The sequence below is a fragment of the Bufo gargarizans genome, chromosome 4 (genome assembly GCF_014858855.1).
Source record: "Bufo gargarizans isolate SCDJY-AF-19 chromosome 4, ASM1485885v1, whole genome shotgun sequence".
NCBI lineage: Eukaryota > Metazoa > Chordata > Amphibia > Anura > Bufonidae > Bufo > Bufo gargarizans.
This window is the reverse complement of record NC_058083.1, coordinates 534,726,385-534,737,827: the sequence shown is the minus strand read 5'-3', so window position 1 is coordinate 534,737,827 and position 11,443 is coordinate 534,726,385. Positions and strand designations below refer to the sequence as shown.

Below are 11,443 nucleotides of genomic sequence, written 5' to 3'. Positions count from 1 at the left end.
GAGAGGGGGAACTATGGGGAGCGGTCTGTGTGAGAGAGGGGGAACCATGGGGAGCGGTCTGTGTGAGAGAGGGGAAACCATGGGGAGCGGTCTGTGTGAGAGAGGGGGAACCATGGGGAGCGGTCTGTGTGAGAGAGGGGGAACCATGGGGAGCGGTCTGTGTGAGGGGGGGTGGGAACCATGGGGAGCAGACTGTGTGAGAGAGGGGGAACCATGGGGAGCGGTCTGTGTGAGAGAGGGGGAACCATGGGGAGCGGTCTGTGTGAGGGGGGGGCGGGAACCATGGGAGCAGACTGTGTGAGGGGGGGACTATGGGGAGCAGACTGTGTGAGAGAGGGGGAACCATGGGGAGCGGTCTGTGTGAGGGGGGGGAACCATGGGGAGCAGACTGTGTGAGAGAGGGGGAACCATGGGGAGCGGTCTGTGTGAGAGAGGGGGAACCATGGGGAGCGGTCTGTGTGAGGGGGGGCGGGAACCATGGGGAGCAGACTGTGTGAAAGAGGGGAACCATGGGGAGCGGTCTGTGTGAGAGAGGGGGGACCATGGGGAGCGGTCTGTATGAGAGAGGGGGAACCATGGGGAGCGGTCTGTGTGACAGAGGGGGGACCATGGGGAGCAGTCTGTATGAGAGAGGGGGAGCCATGGGGAGCGGTCTGTGTGAGGGGGGGGCGGGGCGGGAACCATGGGGAGCAGACTGTGTGAAAGAGGGGGGACCATGGGGAGCGGTCTGTGTGAGAGAGGGGGAACCATGGGGAGCGGTCTGTGTGAGGGGGGGGGGGACCATGGGGAGCGGTCTGTGTGAGGGGGGGGGACCACTGGGAGCGGTTTTACCCATTTCCTTCTGGTCTCTGCTGTATGATAGAAGAGACTACACTAAATTATCTCTATCCCCCCCAAAAAAACAGAACACTTAGCTAATTTTCACCACGACTAATCTCAGATTCACACGTGACCTAAACCTCTCATGAACCCATACAGTCTAGGCATTACCCATCTACAGACATTATACTCTAATGACTACAGGACCTTTGATGATGTCATGGTCATGTGATCAGTCACATAAGGGGAGGAGTAAAGCAGTAAAGGCTTTTCACTTTTTTTAAATTCCAGTCATGTGACCAGTATGACATCATCCAAGGTCCTACAGCCACTAAACATTACCTCCATCTCATGTACCTGATCACATGACTGTGACATCATCGCAGGTCCTGCAGCCCCAGGAGGTGAGATCTGCAGGTCAGTTATTGGTCTTGGTTCTAGGTTTATTAGAATGGAGCGGTTCTATAGGTGATATATAGTGTTGACCGAGCACCCGAGTATAATGGAAGCCGATGGGAGAACCCGCGCATTAAACCAGGCAGCATCTGCTCTGAAGAGGGGATGGTGCCTGGTTCATAGGAAAAGGTCAGAAATTGATGGAAACCCTGCTGAAATGGTTCGGGAACAGCATGGGGAGGATGTCTGGATGCATCTTGTACTCGCAGGTCTCTGCTGGTGTCACGACTATGGTCATGGTCGTGACTCTTAGAGCCGCATGCAGTTGCCAGTGGCCAGGTTTGGTTGTTTACCGCAGGTGAGGGCTGTTGGTAGCCTCACATGCGGTTGCCGCTGGCAACATGGTGTTGTTGGCAGTGTAGCAGCCTGAGCTTGTTGCTAGGCGGCTCGGTGTCAACGCATGCGGTTGCCTCTGGCAACGTGTGTTTGTATGTGTGCACTTTCTCCGTTTGGTGTGCACGGGGTTAAGGTGTGTTTGCTAGGTGTGGTGGGTGTGACCTCAGGCCTCCTTATATGTTGGTGTGGTGGAGCCTGTGGTCAGTTTTGATTTTGTTGTCAGTCTGTGTAGGAGCTTTGCTCCCTGGCTGAATGTTCCTGTCTGTGTGAGCCATCCTTATTTATTATATTGTTTCCCTTGCTCTGTGTGGGACACCAGCGTGTTTCTGTTTTCCCTCTCCCACCTGGTGTATGTTGTTATGGGGTGGGCCTTGTTTGGAGGTTATTGTGTTGTAGTGTGTTTCCTCATAAAGGGGGCTGCTTTCCTGGAGGGGTTTAAGCAAACATCTAGACAGTGCGTTTTGGTCCATCTCGTCGGCGGCAGGTAAGTTCTGGTAACCTAGGTTGTCTATTGCCTTTTATTACTTACCTGTCCGGCTGTGAACCCTGTCTAGTTGGTGGCCAGCTGCTGGGCTTCTGGAGACACCATGAATCCGTTGTGCTGGATGAATGGGTGGTCTCTGCCCTGTCTTCAGGCTTAGGGCATAGCAGGGATACCTAGGGTCCTAGATTGGAGAGCATGAGCCCCCTTACCTTTTGAGGTGGCTCATGCATTAGGATTTTAGGGAGATCCTCGCGTTAGGAGGTGTCCTGCTCCCTGTTTCCTGCTTTCCTGCATTGCAGCGAACGCCGAGGCACGGTGGGGGGTCCCCCCCACTCACCGCCGTGACAGCTGGGAATGGTGTTGTCCAAGTAGTACGCCAATTTTACAGACTGACAATAATACGCACAAAACCGAAGAAAAAAAATTGATTTTAGAGGAAAAATTGTTATAAAACGTTCCTTCCTGTATATTTACTTGTATATAAAGTGCAAGGAAGAGGCACTCCGATACAACCTGTATATCACATAAAGGAGGGCCTCATTCACATTGTGGTACAATTGTTCAGGTAGTGGGACTCCTACACTCATAAAGCCTATGCACTAAGTGAAAGGGCTGCCAGAAATTGCAAGGAATCGGCACTACAATACACCCTTTATTACACATAAAGGAGGGCATCATACACAGCCTTGAAAAATTATTGATGATGGCCTGCTGGTGACCCTCAAAAACATTTGGAGCAAGGGCCTGCTGATCTGACCATCTAAAACATGGGCGAGGGCCTGCTGCCGCTTTGGTGACTCTAGATAACATCCCCGTTACAACGACTATCCATTTGGATGTCTGCCCTATCAACTCTCGATGTTATTTTCAGCCCAAACCATGGTGACCATGGGTTACGGGGGAATTATAGTTTGATTCCGGACAGGGAGCCTAAGAAACAGCTACGACTACCACATCCAAGCAAGGCAGCATGCGCGCAAATTACCTATTAGGTATAATTAAGTGAGGGACTGCAGATGAGCTGACCCTGTAAAAGATTTACGGTGCAGGCCTGCAGGTGAGCTGACCCTGTAAAAGATTTTAGGTGCGGGCCTGCAGGTGAGCTGACCCTTTAAAAGATTTTAGGTGCACGGGCCTGCAGGTGAGCTGACCCTGTAAAAGAGTGTAGGTGAAGACCCGCTGGTGAGCTGACCCTGTAAAAAATTATATGCGAGGGCCTCCTGGTGAGCTGACCATGTAAAAGATTTTATGTGCAGGCCTGCTGGTGAGCTGACACTGTAAAAGATTTTAGGTGCGGGCCTTCTGATGAGCTGACCCTGTAAAACATTATATGCGAGTGGATGCAGGTGAGCTGACCCTCTAAAAAATTAAATTGCGAGGGCCTTCAGGTGAGCTGACCCTGTAAAAGATTTGAGGTGCGGGCCTGCTGGTGAGCGGACCGTGTAAAAGATTTAAAGGTGCAGGCCTGCTGGTGAGCTGACCCTGTAAAAGATTTGAGGTGCGGGCCTGCTGGTGAGCTGACCCTTTAAAAAATTAAATGCGAGGACCTTCAGGTGAGCTGACCCTGTAAAACATTATATGCGAAGGCATTATATGTGACGAATAAGCATGTTGATATGATGGAAGAGGAGGAGGAGGATGAGAAAAAGGAAGATTCAACCATATACCCTTGTTTGTGGTGGAAGGGGTACATGGGAATACAGTGCATTCAGTACATTATAAAAAACACATTTAAAGTGCCTTTATGTTCAGCCGCTTTCCTCTGGTGCAGTAGGGAGTCAGCATTTTCAGTTGACAGGCGGATACGCTTATCTGTTATAATTCCACCAGCAGCACTAAATATACACTCAGACAAAACGCTGGCGGCAGGGCAGGCCAACATCTCCAAAGTGTAGAGCGCAAGTTCGTGCCACGTGTCCAGCTTGGACACCCAGTAGTTGTAAGGCACTGATGGATCACTGAGGATGCTGACACAGTCTGCTATGTACTCCTTTACCATCTTCCAAAATGTTTCCCTCCTTGTGACACTAGGCCGCACATCAGGGTGAGGGTGCTGGCAGGGGTGTCATGAAACTGTCCCAGCTTTGGAGAGTGTTGCCCTGCCTCTGTTGGAATCTGCTGTGTGTTCCCCTCGTCTCCCCTCCTCGGTTTCCCAAGGAACTACGTACTCTGCAGCCAGCGTTGTCAGCTGGAAATTTTTGGAGCAATTTTTCAACAAGGATCTGGTATTGCACCGTTTTGCTTGTCCTCTCCACCAGAGTCAGGCTGGGTTCACACCTGAGCGTTTTACAGCGCGTTCCTACAAGCCACCCACCCATCAGCATCACGGCCACTTCCACATCCCCTACTGCTCGCCTTCTTCATATTAAATGTGATATATTCTTGAAAGTCTGTCACACGTACAGTAGCGCAGGATTTGGAAATGTAAGTACAAAAAATTTACAAAGGTATTTGTAATGAAGAAACGTTATACAGGACAGGTACCACAAGTAATGTCGCAGTTCGCAGCGTCTACGGAAAAAGTGTAATGGAGGTCACTGATATTTTAGGGATGCGAATAATTTAACTGTCCGCAGCGGCCTATTACACAGTATTTTGCGCAGGATGCAATAAAAATATATATTGCTGCTGTCACACACAATAGTCCTTACAAGGACTTTTGGGTCTCTGAAAAGTTTTTGTAGAAAAATTACATTTATTCACACTCCCTACACTGTCTGTCCCTTCCTATGCTCAGCTCTCCCTGACTTAGAATGAGCCGAACACGCGTCATCGGGTGCTATATAGCACCCAATGACGCGTTCCGGCCAGTCAATCACTGTAATGCCAGTAGACAACATGGCTACTGGCATTACAGTGAGGGCAATACTTACCTGCACGTCTATTGGCTGCTTAGCATCCGCGAAACGTGCGTGGAGGAGACTCGAGCATTGCGCTCGAGCACATGCGGTACTCAGCCAAGTACCGCCATGTGCCGAGCATAGCAATGCTTGAGCCAAACTGGTATTCGGCCGAGCATGCTCGCTCAACACTAGTGATATATAGCAGGTCCAGCCAGCAGGGGGCAGCACCGGCCATAGAGAGTCTCTGCTCACACAGTCTGGAGGTCAGGAGGGGAGTTCTCCTCAGACATGTCTGCTCTCCCCCTGGAATATTAGGAGACCCCCAGACCCCTGTAAGAGGGGATGTTCTCCTGGATTAGAGGGGTCTTCCATCACACAATGTTCTGTGATATCACTAGGATATGGAGTCAGTGTGTGATCGGTGGGGACAACCTCTTCTAGATGAAGGGGCTGCAGCGCTGTGTCCTCTCCTCACTGTCCCTGCACAGCGGAGGCCGGAGCTCTAATGAGCAGGGACTGTGGAGGAGAGGCCGCGCTGAACCGGTGCTGCCCCCCGTCAGTCCCATCCTTGTCCCCGGACCCCACAGATCACACAGTGATGTCTTCTCCTGGTGATAGAACCTCAGTGTGAGAGGAATGTCCCTAGAAAGGGGATGAGATCGGTGACTCGGTGATGACGGCCGTGACCGGGGATTGTCTGCACAGTAGTATGTAGATAAGTGCACACGCGGCGTCTGTACATGAGAATACACGTCTGTGTACATACAGAGAGACAGACGCCGCTCCCATCACTGACCGGCAGCAGTAATCAGAGGACAGGACTTCTCCTCACTCATCACCGCACAGTATAGAGATATTATATAGCTTCTCATGTGTATATATATATTACATACACCCCCTACACTATCATCACCGCACAGTATAGAGATATTATATAGCTTCTCATGTATATATATATATTACATACACCCCCTACACTATCATCACCGCACAGTATAGAGATATTATATAGCTTCTCATGTGTATATATATATTACATACACCCCCTACACTATCATCACCGCACAGTATAGAGAAATTATATAGCTTCTCATGTGTATATATATATATTACATACACCCTACACTATCATCACCGCATAGTATAGAGATATTATATAGCTTCTCATGTGTATATATATATTACATACACCCCCTACACTATCATCACTGCACAGTATAGAGATATTATATAGCTTCTCATGTGTATATATATATATTACATACACCCCCTACACTATCATCACCGCACAGTATAGAGATATTATATAGCTTCTCATGTGTATATATATATTACATACACCCCCTACACTATCATCACCTGCACAGTATAGAGATATTATATAGCTTCTCATGTATATATATATATTACATACACCCCCTACACTATCATCACCGCACAGTATAGAGATATTATATAGCTTCTCATGTATATATATATTACATACACCCCCTACACTATAATCACCGCACAGTATAGAGATATTATATAGCTTCTCATGTATATATATATATTACATACACCCCCTACACTATCATCACCGCACAGTATAGAGATATTATATAGCTTCTCATGTGTATATATATATATTACATACACCCCCTACACTATCATCACCGCACAGTATAGAGATATTATATAGCTTCTCATGTATATATATATTACATACACCCCCTACACTATCATCACCGCACAGTATAGAGATATTATATAGCTTCTCATGTATATATATATATTACATACACCCCTACACTATCATCACCGCACAGTATAGAGATATTATATAGCTTCTCATGTGTATATATATATATATTACATACACCCCCTACACTATCATCACCGCACAGTATAGAGATATTATATAGCTTCTCATGTATATATATATATTACATACACCCCCTACACTATCATCACCGCACAGTATAGAGATATTATATAGCTTCTCATATATATATATATATATTACATACACCCCCTACACTATCATCACTGCACAGTATAGAGATATTATATAGCTTCTCATGTATATATATATATTACATACACCCCCTACACTATCATCACCGCACAGTATAGAGATATTATATAGCTTCTCATGTGTATATATATATTACATACACCCCCTACACTATCATCACCGCACAGTATAGAGATATTATATAGCTTCTCATGTATATATATATTACATACACCCCCTACACTATCAGTCACCGCACAGTATAGAGATATTATATAGCTTCTCATGTGTATATATATATTACATACACCCCCTACACTATCATCACTGCACAGTATAGAGATATTATATAGCTTCTCATGTGTATATATATATTACATACACCCCCTACACTATCATCACCGCACAGTATAGAGATATTATATAGCTTCTCATGTATATATATATTACATACACCCCCTACACTATCATCACCGCACAGTATAGAGATATTATATAGCTTCTCATGTGTATATATATATATATTACATACACCCCCTACACTATCATCACCGCACAGTATAGAGATATTATATAGCTTCTCATGTATATATATATATTACATACACCCCCTACACTATCATCACTGCACAGTATAGAGATATTATATAGCTTCTCATGTGTATATATATATATATATATATTACATACACCCCCTACACTATCATCACTGCACAGTATAGAGATATTATATAGCTTCTCATGTATATATATATATATTACATACACCCCCTACACTATCATCACCCACAGTATAGAGATATTATATAGCTTCTCATGTATATATATATATTACATACACCCCCTACACTATCATCACCGCACAGTATAGAGATATTATATAGCTTCTCATGTATATATATATATTACATACACCCCCTACACTATCATCACCGCACAGTATAGAGATATTAGATAGCTGATCATGTATATATATATTACATACACCCCCTACACTATCATCACCGCACAGTATAGAGATATTATATAGCTTCTCATGTATATATATATATTACATACACCCCCTACACTATCATCACCGCACAGTATAGAGATATTATATAGCTTCTCATGTATATATATATATTACATACACCCCCTACACTATCATCACCGCACAGTATAGAGATATTATATAGCTTCTCATGTATATATATATATATTACATACACCCTACACTATCATCACCGCATAGTATAGAGATATTATATAGCTTCTCATGTGTATATATATATTACATACACCCCCTACACTATCATCACCGCACAGTATAGAGATATTATATAGCTTCTCATGTATATATATATATTACATACACCCCCTACACTATCATCACCGCACAGTATAGAGATATTATATAGCTTCTCATGTATATATATATATTACATACACCCCCTACACTATCATCACCGCACAGTATAGAGATATTATATAGCTTCTCATGTGTATATATATATATTACATACACCCCCTACACTATCATCACTGCACAGTATAGAGATATTATATAGCTTCTCATGTATATATATATATATTACATACACCCCCTACACTATCATCACCGCACAGTATAGAGATATTATATAGCTTCTCATGTATATATATATATATTACATACACCCCCTACACTATCATCACCGCACAGTATAGAGATATTATATAGCTTCTCATGTATATATATATATATTACATACACCCCCTACACTATCATCACCGCACAGTATAGAGATATTATATAGCTTCTCATGTATATATATATATTACATACACCCCCCTACACTATCATCACCGCACAGTATAGAGATATTATATAGCTTCTCATGTATATATATATATTACATACACCCCCTACACTATCATCACCGCACAGTATAGAGATATTATATAGCTTCTCATGTATATATATATATTACATACACCCCCTACACTATCATCACCGCACAGTATAGAGATATTATATAGCTTCTCATGTGTATATATATATATTACATACACCCCCTACACTATCATCACCGCACAGTATAGAGATATTATATAGCTTCTCATGTGTATATATATATTACATACACCCCCTACACTATCATCACCGCACAGTATAGAGATATTATATAGCTTCTCATGTATATATATATTACATACACCCCCTACACTATCATCACCGCACAGTATAGATATTATATAGCTTCTCATGTGTATATATATATTACATACACCCCCTACACTATCATCACCGCACAGTATAGAGATATTATATAGCTTCTCATGTATATATATATATTACATACACCCCCTACACTATCATCACTGCACAGTATAGAGATATTATATAGCTTCTCATGTATATATATATTACATACACCCCCTACACTATCATCACCGCACAGTATAGAGATATTATATAGCTTCTCATGTGTATATATATATTACATACACCCCCTACACTATCATCACCGCCCAGTATAGAGATATTATATAGCTTCTCATGTATATATATATATTACATACACCCCCTACACTATCATCACCGCACAGTATAGAGATATTATATAGCTTCTCATGTATATACAGGTCCTTCTCCAAAAATTAGCATATTGTGATAAAGTTCATTATTTTCTGTAATGTACTGATAAACATTAGACTTTCATATATTTTAGATTCATTACACACCAACTGAAGTAGTTCAAGCCTTTTTTTTGTTTTAATATTGATGATTTTGGCCACAGCTCATGAAAACCCAAAATTCCTATCTAAAAAAATTAGCATATTTCATCCGACCAATAAAAGAAAAGTGGTTTTAATACAAAAAAAGTCAACCTTCAAATAATTATGTTCAGTTCTGCCCTCAATACTTGGTCGGGAATCCTTTTGCAGAAATGACTGCTTCAATGCGGCGTGGCATGGAGGCAATCAGCCTGTGGCACTGCTGAGGTGTTATGGAGGCCCAGGAGGCTTCAATGCGGCGTGGCATGGAGGCCATCAGCCTGTGGCACTGCTGAGGTGTTATGGAGGCCCAGGATGCTTCGATAGCGGCCTTAAGCTCATCCAGAGTGTTGGGTCTTGCGTCTCTCAACTTTCTCTTCCCAATATCCCACAGATTCTCTATGGGGTTCAGGTCAGGAGAGTTGGCAGGCCAATTGAGCCCAGTAATACCATGGTCAGTAAACCATTTACCAGTGGTTTTAGCACTGTGAGCAGGTGCCAGGTCGTGCTGAAAAATGAAATCTTCATCTCCATAAAGCTTTTCAGCAGATGGAAGCATGAAGTGCTCCAAAATCTCCTGATAGCAGCTGCATTGACCCTGCCCTTGATAAAACACAGTGGACCAACACCAGCAGCTGACATGGTGCCCAGACCATCACTGACTGTGGGTACTTGACACTGGACTTCAGGCATTTTGGCATTTCCCTCTCCCCAGTCTTCCTCCAGACTCTGGCACCTTGATTTCCGAATGACATGCAAAATTTGCTTTCATCCGAAAAAAGTACTTTGGACCACTGAGCAACAGTCCAGTGCTGCTTCTCTGTAGCCCAGGTCAGGCGCTTCTGCCGCTGTTTCTGGGGAATGCGGCACCTGTAGCCCATTTCCTGCACACGCCTGCACACGCCTGCACACGGGGGCTCTGGATGTTTCTACTCCAGACTCAGTCCACTGCTTCCGCAGGTCCCCAAGGTCTGGAATCGGTCCTTCTCCACAATCTTCCTCAGGGTCCGGTCACCTCTTCTCGTTGTGCAGCGTTTTCTGCCACACTTTTTCCTTGCCACAGACTTCCCACTGAGGTGCCTTGATACAGCACTCTGGGAACAGCCTATTCGTTCAGAAATTTCTTTCTGTGTCTTACCCTCTTGCTTGAGGGTGTCAATGATGGCCTTCTGGACAGCAGTCAGGTCGGCAGTCTTACCCATGATTGCGGTTTTGAGTAATGAACCAGGCTGGGAGTTTTTAAAAGCCTCAGGAATCTTTTGCAGGTGTTTAGAGTTAATTAGTTGATTCAGATGATTAGGTTAATAGCTCGTTTAGAGAACCCTTTCATGATATGCTAATTTTTTTAGATAGGGATTTGGTTTTTTTTATGAGCTGTAAGCCAAAATCATCAATATTAAAACAAAAAAAGGCTTGAACTACTTCAGTTGTGTGTAATGAATCTAAAATATATGAAAGTCTAATGTTTATCAATACATTACAGAAAATAATGAACTTTATCACAATATGCAAATTTTGTGAGAAGGACCTGTATATATTACATACACCCCCTACACTATCATCACCGCACAGTATAGAGATATTATATAGCTTCTCATGTATATATATATATTACATACACCCCCTACACTATCATCACTGCACAGTATAGAGATATTATATAGCTTCTCATGTATATATATATATTACATACACCCCCTACACTATCATCACCGCACAGTATAGAGATATTATATAGCTTCTCATGTATATATATATTACATACACTCC

General features: G+C 43.6%; 1 protein-coding gene across 1 annotated transcript in view; it reads left to right on the top strand.

Moving 5' to 3' along the window:
- The first annotated feature begins 1,176 nt into the window (after positions 1 to 1,176).
- LOC122934802 (oocyte zinc finger protein XlCOF8.4-like) overlaps positions 1,177 to 11,443 on the top strand; it is a 33,160-nt gene continuing 22,893 nt past the window's right edge. The window contains exon 1 of the mRNA XM_044290503.1: positions 1,177 to 1,236. The gene's annotated coding sequence lies outside the window, so the exon portion shown is untranslated. The remainder of the gene's footprint in view (positions 1,237 to 11,443) is intronic.